A 13,146-nucleotide genomic window follows, 5' to 3' on the forward strand; every position below is an offset into this window, starting at 1 on the left:
AGATGGCACGCCAACACCCTGCGAAAAATGGGAACCGACCCTAATCAAGAAGGTGGAAGCTAATGCAAGAGCTACTTGCACCCTCTAGTGCGGACTGACCAAGGAGGAGCTCAATAGAGTTGGTCCGTTCTCAACTGCAAAGGAGCTGTGGGAGAAATTAATTGAACTGCACGAGGGCTCTTTCGAAATCAAAGTAAGTAAGCGTGATCTATTGCTTAATAAATTGTATAATCTAAAAATGCAGGAAGATGAGACGGCTAGCCAACTTCACGCTCGTATACAAGACATCCTAAACTCCCTCCACGCGATCGGGCAAAAGGTCGAGAACAGGGACATCATAAGGTACGCACTTAATGCTTTTCCAAGGAGCACATAGTGGGCATCAATGGTAGATGCCTACAAAGTCTCCAAGGATTTATCTTCCATTAGAATAGATGAATTATTTTCTGAATTTGAACTTCGTGAGCAGACTAATATACAGCCACTCGAGAAAGGTGTAGCTTTGCTTGTAGGTACCAATAGAACACGCGAACCAAGATCACGACGAAGAACCGAGCCAGAGTCAGAACCAGAACCAGACTCAGACGATGAAGACGACGAATTGACCTCCGAACTCGTGAATCTTGTGAAGAAGCTCTACAAGAAGAAGAAGGGGTTCAACAAGAAAGACCTAAAGAAAGTCGTACAATCAAAGGAAGTTCAACCCAGCTCAAAGGTCAAGTTTGAGGTAATCTGTTATGGGTGCAACCAGAAGGGGCATATCAAGGCCAACTGCCCCAATCAGAAGGATGCAAAGAAGCAAAGAAAGAAGAAGGTACTAAAAGCAACCTTTGAAGAATCTTCAGAAGAGGATACCGACGACGAGCTCGAACAGACGAGCCTTCTTGCCCTGATGGCCCGAGACCAGATCGATGTGTCCGAGAGCGAGAGCAAGTCAGAAGAAGAATTGGAAAGAAGCCACGGATCCGTATCCGTTTCCGAAGGGCCCGATCCCTCTGTAAGTATCCCTTGACTAAACAATCTAGTTAATTACTTGTTACAAAAATTAACTAAGTCTAATCTTAGAATTAAGTCACTTCTAAAGGAAGTAGCTGTCCTTAAAGAAGTGACTAACTCTGATTCTTTGACTGAACTAGTTCAGACTAGAAACTCGACTCAAGTCCAAAAACTTGAGGAAGAGAATTTCAGCCTGAAAACTCAGGTCAAGGATATGGAGAAAACATTAGAACGATTCTCTTTGGGTTCCAAGAACCTTGACACAATTCTTGGAACACAAAGGGCAATCTACAATAGAACTGGACTAAGATTCAAATCGAAAAAGAAATATAAATCATATTTATCACTTATACAAAGAACAAATAGAAAAATGGTCCAAGCATGGGTCCCCAAGTCCAATCTGATCAATCAAGTTGAACTTGGACAATATTGGGTCCCTAAGGATCAAATAAATTACCTCGATAAACCATATCGAGGCTAAGATCCATGGGGAGCTAGAAGAAAAACAATAAATTTAAATTAAATTAAATTAAAAATAAATTCAAATTAAATTAAATTTAAAATAAATTCAAATTAAATTAAATTTAAATTTAAATTCAAATTAAATCAAATTAAAATTCAAATTAAATTAAATTAAAATTAAATTCAAATTAAATTAAATTTAAATTCAAATAAAAGCAAATTAAATACAAACTAAATCAAAATCCAAAGGTAGGCTCCAGAATAGTTGACACCTCCTTAATTAATCCACCTGATAAGGGTAAACAAGAGTAGACTACCCGGCCGGGTAATTAAGGTTGGATTAAAATGGGCTAGGTTTAACTTGACCCACGGTATTGGTGAAGTATTGGATGATAGTACGTTGGGGAAACTTAGTCATAGCATGTCTAGGAAGATATGGCTTCGACCTGGTGCATTTGGCTAAGTGGAACTGACCGAAGCTACCCTTTATGGATCCTAACCAGTTAGACCAAGGTTTTGCATTAAGTTCAATGGGTAGGACTATTTGGAAAACCTCGAAGGCATGGTTACTTTAATGATGTCCTTGTGACTCACCATAGCCCAGAAGTTTATTCAAAGAACGCCTACTTGTTGAACCCAAACCTAAACCTGAATCCAACACAAAGTTAAACCAAATCCTAAAATTGAACTTAATTCATCTCACATATATTGTAGAATTACCTGATTCAAAATTTAGATCGGGTGAGATGACTAAGAAATAAAAATTTAATCAAATTTGAAATTCAAATTAGTAATTAAAATTAATTCAAAATTAAATTCGTAATTAAAGTTAATTAACAATTAAATTCGTAATTAAAATTAATTCAAAATTAAATTCGTAATTAAAATAAATTCAAAATTAAATTCATAATTAAATTAATTCAAAATTAAATTTGTAATGAAAATTAATTTAAACTCAAATTCAAAATCAGAATTAAAATTTCAAATTCGATGTTAAAATTCATAATTTATTAAAATTATTTTTCAAAATTAATTAACTTAAATTATTTTTCAAAATTAATTAACAAATTAACTTAAATTATTTTTCCAAAATTAATTAACTTAAAATTATTTTTCAAAATTAATTAACTTAAATTATTTTTCAAAATTAATTAACTTAAATTATTTTTCAAAATTAATTAACTTAAATTATTTTTTAAAATTAATTAACTTAAATTATTTTTTAAAATTAATTAACTTAAAATTATTTTTCAAAATTAATTAACTTAAAATTATTTTTCAAAATTGATTAACTAAAATTATTTTTCAAAATTAATTAACTTAAATTATTTTTTATTTACAAATTAATTAACTTAAAATTATTTTTCAAAATTAATTAACTAAAATTATTTTTTAAAATTAATTAACTTAAAATTATTTTTCAAAATTAATTAACTAAAATTATTTTTCAAAATTAATTAAATTAAATTATTTTTCATATTAATTAAATTAAATTATTTTTATTCAAAAATTAATCAACTCAAAATTATTTTTCAAAATTTAATAAACTTAAATTATTTTTCAAAAATTAATTAACTTAAATTATCTTTCAAAAATTAATTAACTCAAAATTATTTTTCAAAATTAACTTAAATTATTTTTGAAAAATTAATTAACTTAAATTATTTTTCAAAAATTAATTAAGTTAAATTATTTTTCAAAAATTAATTAACTTAAATTACTTTTTCAAAAAATTAATTAACTCAAATTACTTTTTCAAAAATTAATTAACTTAAATTACTTTTTCAAATAATTAATTAACTTAAATTACTTTTTCAAAAATTAATTAACTTAAATTATCTTTCAAAAATTAATTAACTTAAAATTATTTTTGAAAAATTAATTAACATAAATTATTTTTCAAAAATTAATTAACTTAAATTATTTTCTAAAATTAATTAACTTAAAATTATTTTTTTATTCAAAAATTAATTAACTCAAAATTATTTTCAAAAATTAATTGAGTTTAAATTATTTTTTTTAAAAAATTAATAGCTCTGTTAATCCCTTTCAAAATTTTTTTAAAATCTCTTTAATCAGTTTAAAAATATAAATATATATATATATATATAAACGGACACGTTGCGCTTGTTAGAGGCGCCTCCCTCACAAGGGAGGCGCCCTAAACAGCGGCGGGAAAACTCCCGCCGACTTACCTAAGGTGCCTCGGATCATCTCCGAGGCGCCTCCAAAGGCGCCTTAAAACCCCTTAAAGCGCCTTCAACCCCGGATATCACCACGAACAGAGAGTTTTCTGTTCGTTTTCTACCGAAGATGAAGCACGCAATTCTCGTGCGATTTCCTCCCCTTAAGGCGCCTTCAAACCATCCACTCTTCTCTACTCCTAGCAATGCCTCCAAGGTACATCTCAAACCTCCCTATTGTCCTTATTTGTAGTCACTATGCATCTTTTTATATATATTGTCAAAAATAGGAAGCGTCGCATTGTGGATCCTATACCGGCTAGGGCCCCTTCTACAGACCCTAGATTCCCCTCGGAGCAACATAGAATAGATTTTGCTAGGTTTACCTTTGAGTCCATTAAACCTAGGTATATAGGTAGGGCATTTTTTGCCCAATTTTGTCTCCCCGCAGTTCATATGATAGACTGCTATCATCTGAGGAAACTAGTTGACTGTAACACCACAGTGAATCAAGACTTGTGTGCCCAGTTTTATCACAACCTTGAAAAGGTTGATGATACCACCTATTCCACCAGAGTTGGTGGAACTGATATTCAGTTTACTCCCTCCTTGCTTCGCACTAGCTTAGAGCTTAGGGAGTCTCAGTGCACATTTTTATGTTACCCGAGTAGGGAGCTACCTTTCGGTGATCCCTATTCCCACATTACCTTAGATGACATCTACATGCATTTTTTTGGGGAGGAGAGACCCTTTGGCCTGACTGAGTTCAGGTCTACTCTTCTTCGAGTTCAGGACTATGTTATGTATAGGGTCCTGACAGCATGCATCCTGCCCATCACATCTCAAGACGTCTCGAAGATGCGACCATCCCACTCCATCTTTTTGTACGCTCTTAGCCATCGCCTAGATATAGACATTGTACTGCATATGTTTTATAACATCATTCATGCATCTAGTACAGTCACGTCTGGAGTGATCCATATGCCCTACTGCCATATCCTGACCCAGATCTTCTCCACCTCTAGGATAGACACTACCAGAGGGACACTCATTCCACTTACCATATATGATGAGTTAGGTTAGCGTAGTCTTAGATTAGCAGGTGTAGAGGTCACAGCCGAGGGGATTCTGGCCTAGAAGGGACGACCACCGCTAGTAGCTGCTCCTGGTGCTCCAAAGGCCGAGGACGTACCAGGCGAGGGTGAGGAGTGGCCATATTTCTTAGTAGAGGAGTTTTTAATAGATCCTTCCACCTCTGCTGGACCCTCCACATCCGTCGGGCCTTTGACTTCGGCTCCTTCTTCCGTCGAGGACAGACTTGCTTGGCTCAAGATCCAGTCCATTCAGACGCGACGGGCTGTGCTAGATAGCCATCGCTTCCTCCGATCTCTCCGATCCGAGATAACTACAGGGTTCGCGTCTCTCCGAGGTGAGATAAGGCGCTAGGGACAGCCTCAGCCTGCACCCAAGCAGCTTCTTGCACCACCTCCAGCTGACGACCCTCCAGTTGATGATCCTGCTCTAGATGATCCTGCCTTTTGACACTATCACTTATCTTAGATAGACACCTATGTCTTCTCTGATTGTATTAGTATTTGGTTGACTTCTACTTTTGTTTATTAGTTTTTAGTTGTTTACTGAAATAGGAATATGTTGGGTAAAATAGTTTTTGATTTTCAAATCAGCTTCGTACAGTTTTCAAAATCATCGTATGTTTTAAAAAATTCTAGGAAAATATTTTTTTAAAAAAAATCCAATTTTACTAGATTTTCAAAAATATGGAATTAGCTTAGGCTCTACCCTAGAAATCATGTTCCCCTAGAATTCAGCCAGAGCATCTCACAAACACCTAGGATTACCTTGCTTGTGTTTGAAAAACATAGAACGGTGTGAGATGCATAGGGTACAGGCTGGACTCAAGAATGCTTATATCTGTGCATCAATATGAGTTTGGGCGTTAAACACCCAGTTAACAGTAATCAAGTCAAGTCTTCCAGCACTAGTCAAATCTAATTGGATCTATTGACTTAACTTGACTAACCAAGTGAAAGCTATTGCCCTCTAGGTAATCAGCTAGTAGCTAACTGGTTAGACATGTGGCCGCAAACCTACGTACTTGACCTTTAAATTTTTTTTTTCACTCAGGCATGAACATTAGGGCTCTGATACCTTACTTAAAGGGAAATTAACTAATTTACAATCAATCTAACTCAACTCATGCTTGGACATTAAGGATTGAAGCTCCTCCCTTGCCCTTAAAAGCTTTAAATTAATTATTTGTCTAAAAGAAAATTTCTTTCAAATTTAAACTTTAAGCTAAGTTTTCAAAACCTTAAACTTTCGAAAGTCATTTTTTCTCAAACCGTTTTAACTTAGTGGATTTGAGAAATGTTGCTTTTAGAAAGTTCAGATTTTTTCTCTTTCCTAAAAATCTTCATATTTTTAAGATTTTTTTTCAAACATGTGTATTTTTTTTTGATGAATGGCAAAGGGGGAGAGTAGAGAAATTCAAAAGAAAGGCTAATTTTATAAAGAAAGCCGTTATTAAGGAGGAGACTGACAAAGTTTAAGTTTTAGCTTAACCATGCGAGCATTTAAATTCTATTAAGCTTGCTTACTTAAACTTTATACAACTACTTTTACTTAGCTTTGAATTTCAGTTGCCATAATCAAAAAGGGGGAGATTGTTGGTGCAGGAAGCATCCGACGATCGACCGTTGTTTTGATAATGGCAAAGGAATTCAAAGTTAAGTTTTCTTGTGATCTAATACACTTAATTGAGTGTTTAAGAAAAGTCCTAGCTGCGGTTAGGCAGGTGGAAAACCCTAGGGGGTGGTAACCCTATGCGGAAAGTCTTGGCGGATCGAGAGCTTCAGGCAAAAGTCCTAGGGGGGTAACCCTAGGTGGAAAGTCCTGGTGCCGTGAACCAGGCGAAAGACTGGACCAGCCGGGAAGCGGAAGTCCAGCAGAAAGTCTGGAAGCTTTGAACACTGAGCAAAAGTCCAGTCGATCTGGAGGATCGCACTAGCATCAGGTAAATCTCCTGAGTGGAGTAGGTGAGGACGCGTTCCCCGTAGAGGGAACAGTAGGCATCGAGTCGAGTTAGGGTTTCCGGTAGGATCCCCGAAGTCAGACCCGGACAGTCCGATGACTGCCAACTGTATCTATCATACTATTTATATGCTAACTTTGTTTTGCAGGGTTTGTGTTTGGGACTAACACAATTTGCAGGAACAAAGGAGCAACTTAGACCTTGGATGAACAGTGTCCGAGGTGCCTCCATGGGGCTTGGAGGCGCCTCAGGTGCTAGCCGAAGCCAGCTGTCCAGAGACGCTAGAGGCACCTCGGAGGTCACTGGAGGCGCCTTGGACCAGGTGTTGGAGGCGCCTTGGAGCAGCTTGGAGGCGCCTTGAATGGGATAAGGTGCGACCAGATCAGAGCTGATCCACGCGTGCGACTCGGCGGCCTGGAGGTGCCTCGGACAGGCTTGGAGGCGCCTCCAGCACTGTTTAAAAGAGGGACTCGACCAGCAGCTTGGAACAAGATTTTCTAAGCAATCCTTACGCTGCAAGTTGCCTACGAGACAATCCCAAAGTGCTGCAACGACATCCCGACGACCCAGAGCCTCAGTTCCAATCTAGTTGTTGTCGGCATAAAGTTTATTTCAGTTCATAATTGTACTTAGTTTGTAATACTTTTTGTGATTATAGTTGTTATCCAACGTAAACGTTCAACGAGCGTGGGCCTTGGGGTAGGAGTCGCCCTAGGCTCCGAACCAAGTAAATCTTGGTGTGTTTTTGTGTGTGTGTGTCTTCTTTATATTATTCCGCTGCTTAATTACTCGAACGTTTTTACGAATATGAAAATAGTGAAAGCCACGAGCGCTATTCACCCCCCCCTCTCTAGCACTTTCAATCCAACGAGAAAGTGTAGAGCTAATTGCTTAACACTTATGAGATACAACCATTACTAGTGTATAACTTGGAGAGTACATTAGGATTTATGAAGATAAAATTTTCCCCATTAGATATAGTTTCGGTAGTGTACGACATTGACTTGCAATATTATATCATGGCGTGTATATCTTTCTTAGCCTCTACTAGTTCCTTTGAACCTAGAGTAGTGTTGTTACTGGATGATTAGGCTGCTTGATTTTGGATTGTCTATGATTGATGTACTCCTACTTGATACATATGCTTGATTTTTGTTTAGATATACCCTTAACCCATGAGTGTTGGTAGTATAGGGTTGGTCTTTTTGATTGAGCTAGTATGCTGATTATGCATGTCTACGTTGTGTGTATACATGATTTGTATGTGTTGTAGGAGTTCTATGATAGATAGTTCATTTGCAGGTAGTGTGAGTATTCACATCCAGTTATGGTTATTGTAGGTTTCTAGTAGATTATACCTAAGTGGCTAGTTGTACGTGTCTGATTTGATTATTGAAAGTATCTTGTTGATTTAATCTGTGTCGTGGTATGTGCACATGTGTTTGAGTGTCTTATTGGAAGTATCTTATCGATTAAATCGGTATTGTGATATGTACCCATGTGTTTGGTGTGATATTTGAGGTATCTTATTGATTATATTTGTTCTGTGTATACACTCATGTCTATTATGATTTGTTGGAAGTATTACGTTGATTTTACTCTTGGCATAGGTGTATATATATGTTAGGTGAATGTTGTTTGAGGTGTATTGTCGATTATACCTATATTGATTTATGCACACGGGTTCGGTATGTATTGTTGGAGGTATCACACTGATATATACCTGTGTTATGAGTGTGTTGGGTGTGTACTAATTGAAGGATTATATCGATCATACCTATGTTGTGTGTGCAGGTGTGTCAGGTGTATTGTTGGTAGCATGATGATGATTCTACTTATATAGAGTGTCTACATTATGTCATATGTTGTATTGCTCTGTCAACTAATTCTTCTATTAGTGGTTGACCCACTACGATGTTGATAGAGTTGACGATGGGTTTAATTTGCTTACTGGATTGTGATACCCTTGGTTGCTCACAGTGATATGTGATAGGGTGATCTCGTGCAGTCTCTAGTTGGATAGTGAGACGTCTTGGACATATATTTTAGATGGTTGTGGTGGAGTGTTGCTCCCACATATTATGGACTATTTATGGTGGAGCGTTACTTCCACATATTTTGGATTTCTTGTGGTGGAGCGTTGCTCCCACATGTTATGGATTATCTGTGGTGGAGCGTTGCTCCTACATATTTTGGATTGTGGTGCTAGAGCGTTGCTCCCACATATGTAGTATTTCTTGTGATGGAGTGTTGCTCTCACATTAGAAGATCTATTCTTTGGTGATTTGTAGTTAGTGTAACGGCCCGCCTCCTATTGGCTAGGTTACGAGGCCGGACCGTCACATTATGTTGAACTGAACTATAAGGTGCGAAAAACTGTACTTATTAAAATCTTACTCTGCTATTTACTATAACATCTGAAAATTTAAATTCCGAATGCACTTCTGAGTTTATACATATGCTAAGGAAGGAACTTAACTTTCTATTTGGTTAAAAACTGAAGTTAGGCACTTCTGGCTGAAATCAGACATTCCAATCGATCGGCTGATCGATTGGAGTTGTCTGATCGATCCACTGATCGACTCAACTCGCTACTGTGCACGGGGTCAAAACTGGATCGATCGGCTGATCGATCCAATCTGGTCAATCGATCTAGAGATCGATTCAGAAGCTCTCTGTTCACGGGATTAAATTCCCGATCGATCGGCTGATCGATCCATGGCTGATCGATCAGCTGATCGACTCATCAGCTCTCTGTACGCGACAGATCGCGCTTCGATCGATCGGCTGATCGATCGAGGCTCCCCAATCAATCAGCTAATCGACTCACTAGCCTTCTGTACGTGGGGACTTCTCCCAATCGATTGGCTGATTGATTGAGGACTGCTCAATCGATCAACTGATCGATTGGGTTTCTGATTTCTGCAGAAATCTCACCCAAACTTGTACAGGAACTTTCAGAAATAAACTAAGGGCATAATATCACTACTAGGCATATCATTACTCACATTTACTATCTATTAGTAAGATAATTAGCAGTCGAAGCATGGCATAATACTTAAGTTCACCATTTCTGATACTTATCATCCTAAAAGTACAGAAAGGTAATAACATAAGAAAATACTGAAGTTTAACTTTGCTAATTCCCAAAGATCTTTATTCCAAGTTCCTCTTCCACACACATCTGGTAGCATTGTCCTTCAGCCTCCTCTAATCCGTCTTTCCTTTACCTTTATCTGCAGTATAAGGAAAAATGCAACTATAAGCTTGGGAGCTTAGTAAGAAACCATCTACCTCACAAAACATGCATTCGAAGAAAATCATGCTTCATTTTTAAAAGATGCTATTTGAAATACATGCTATTAAACATGCTGAAAACACTAAAACACGGCATATGAACATGTAAGTCATGCTAACAAATACTGAACGAAAAGCTATCCATTGTATCGACAAGCTAACTAAATCGATACAAAAGCTAAGCTGATTGTTATACCAATGAGAAAACTAAACTGAAGCTAAGCTGTATTCACATATCTAGTTGTGAAGTTTGAAAACTATTTTCATAAGTAGATAAAAATACTAATCATGCTGCTGATGGGCCTGGCAACTGTACTTGTTATACGCGCATCCCTAACTAGACCCGGGGTTGCAAGACCCGAATTTAGTAGGGTTTACTAGGTTATCTAAACCTAGGGACGACTATGAGAAGCCAACCCAAGGACAATTGAAGTCCAGTATAGAGCCTCTGATAAAGTAAAATACTATTTATAAACTGATTTATCTTAACTTGCTTTTACTAGGTTATCTGAACCTAGAACTAGGTTATCTGAACCTAGAGGCGACTATGGGAGCCCACCCATTGGACCTTAGTCCCATACAAGCTGAAGCAAGGCTAAGTATACTGTTTAAATGCATCTACAGCATTTAACTAAACTATTAAAATGCCTACTGTGGCATTTAGCTGTGCTAACCATTTCAACGAGCACTTGGTGTGCACTAATTCACACCCTACGTACCGATGGATTTGCATATGACAAAACTAAAGCATAGAAACATACAAATAGCTACTTATACTACAGGTGAGGGGTTACTCACTTCCTACGCTAATTTTCCTTACAATCCAATCGCTAGGTTTTCCGAAGAAGAGATCTCCTCGACGATCTTCTTGCGTCTATGCTTTCTTCTTGCGGAGAGGAGCGTCCTCGTGCCGGAATCATCGCCGGAAGGTGCTCCTATGGCCCTAGGGTGAAACCCTAGGTCTTCTTGAACTTGGGCGCCAAGAGGCTTTGGAGAGAGAGGGGTTGGCGGGTGAGGTTGAGGGAAAAGAAGAATTGTCATTCAAGAAAATAACAATCCTCACTTAAGTCTCCTATTTATATTAATTGATAATTTCACCCCAACTCCATCATAAATATAATTATTCCTCTCTTCTTTCAGCACACCCCTGTTGGGGCCTCCTGGTTACTAAGTCACCCTATAAGGCATAGGTTCGCTAGGTCTCGGGTTCAATTCCTGGCTTAGGCTATTTAATATTCTTATTTATTTTTGATACTTCTGCTACTCTAAAAATTCATGAAAAATATTCTAAAATTCCAGAAAAATAATAGAATATTTCTAAAATCAATTTGAGAATTTTCGGGCGTTACAATCCCCCATACCTTATAAAAAATTCGTCCTCAAACTTAGAATAATTCTGGGTACTTCTGCCTCATACTAGCTTCTGTCTCCCAAGTTGCCTCTTCTGTTGTGTGATTTTGCCAAATGACTTTTACTAATGGTACCTCCTTGTTCCGTAATTTCTTAACTGCTCGGTCTATTATCTGAATAGGTCGACTGTCATAGCTGAGGTCTTCGCGGACTTGTACCGACTGGGGCTCAATCACCTGGGTGGCATCTGGGATATGCTTCTTCAGCATAGAGACATGAAATACGTTATGGATAGCTGACATTTCCTGAGGTAGCTCTAGCTCATATACTACCTTGCCAATTCTTCTAGTGATAAGGTATGGTCCCACATATCTGGGATTTAATTTTCCCTTCTTCCCAAAACGCATTACTCCCTTCATAGGAGCCACTCGGAGAAATACTGTATCCCCAACTGAAAACTCTAAGGGTCGGCGCCGTGTATCAACATAGCTTTTATGGTGGCTCTGCGCTGTCTCTATCCTCTGGTGGATCTGCTATATAGCTGCTGTGGTATCTGTTACTAGATCTGTCTGAAGTTCTAGTTCTTTCTGTTCTCCACTTTCATACCAGCATATTGGAGATCTACACCTCTGCCCATAGAGAGCCTCGTAAGGTGCCATGCTGATGGTGGCCTGATAGCTATTGTTGTATGCAAATTCTGCTAAACTCAGATATTTGCACCAACTTCCCTTGAAGTCTAGGGCACATGCTTGGAGCATATCTTCGAGTACCTGATTTACTCGCTGTATTTGACCGTCTGTCTGAGGATGGAAAGTTGTGCTAAATTTTAACTTAGTGCCCAATGCTGACTGTACACACTCCCAGAAGTGTGATGTGAATCTACTGTCTCTGTCTGAAATGATGGTCCGTGGGACTCCATGCAGTCTGACGATCTCCTTGAGATACAACTGAGCTAGCTGCTCCATGGAGTAGGATATCCTGATAGTTAAGAAGTGGGCTGACTTTGTCAATCTATCGACTATTACCCAGATGGCATTAAAACCATTCGTGGTTCTGGGTAGTCCCACTATGAAATCCATGGAGATATTCTCCCACTTCTATTCTGGAATCTGAATAGGCTGTAGAATTCCTCCTGGTCTCTGGTGTTCTGCCTTGACCCTCTGACAAGTCAGACAGGTACTGACATATCTAGCGACATCTCTTTTCATACCAGGCCACCAAAAGCGTTTCTTTAGGTCCTGGTACATCTTGGTGGAACCAGGATGCATCGCATACGGAGTCCTGTGAGCCTCGTCTAGAATCTTCCTCCGTAGTTCCTCCTGATTTGGAACACATAGTCTGTCATCAAAATACAGTACCCCACTATCAGATACTCTGAACTCTCCACTTTCTGATTCTGCTAACCCTTGCTTAATTTTCTGAATTTTAGGGTCCTGATCCTGAGCTGTCTGGATGTCACTAAGTAGGGTAAGTGCTAAGGTCATAGTAGAGAGCTGTCCTACTATGAGTTCGAGACCGAAATCTACAATCTCCTTCTGTAGGGGCGGTGACATGGCTGCTAAGGATGGTAAGGTAGCACTGGATTTCCTGCTAAGGGCGTCTGCTACCTTATTGGCCTTTCCTGGATGGTAGAGGATGTCTATGTCATAGTCTTTGACCAGCTCGAGCCATCTGCACTGTCGCATATTTAGATCCTTCTGAGTGAAGAAGTACTTCAGACTCTGATGATCTGTATACATTCTACACTGCGCTCCATACAAGTAATGTCTCCAAATTTTGAGGGCGAACACAACTACTGCAAGCTCA

Source organism: Zingiber officinale, chromosome 3B (genome assembly GCF_018446385.1).
Source record: "Zingiber officinale cultivar Zhangliang chromosome 3B, Zo_v1.1, whole genome shotgun sequence".
Classification (NCBI taxonomy): domain Eukaryota; kingdom Viridiplantae; phylum Streptophyta; class Magnoliopsida; order Zingiberales; family Zingiberaceae; genus Zingiber; species Zingiber officinale.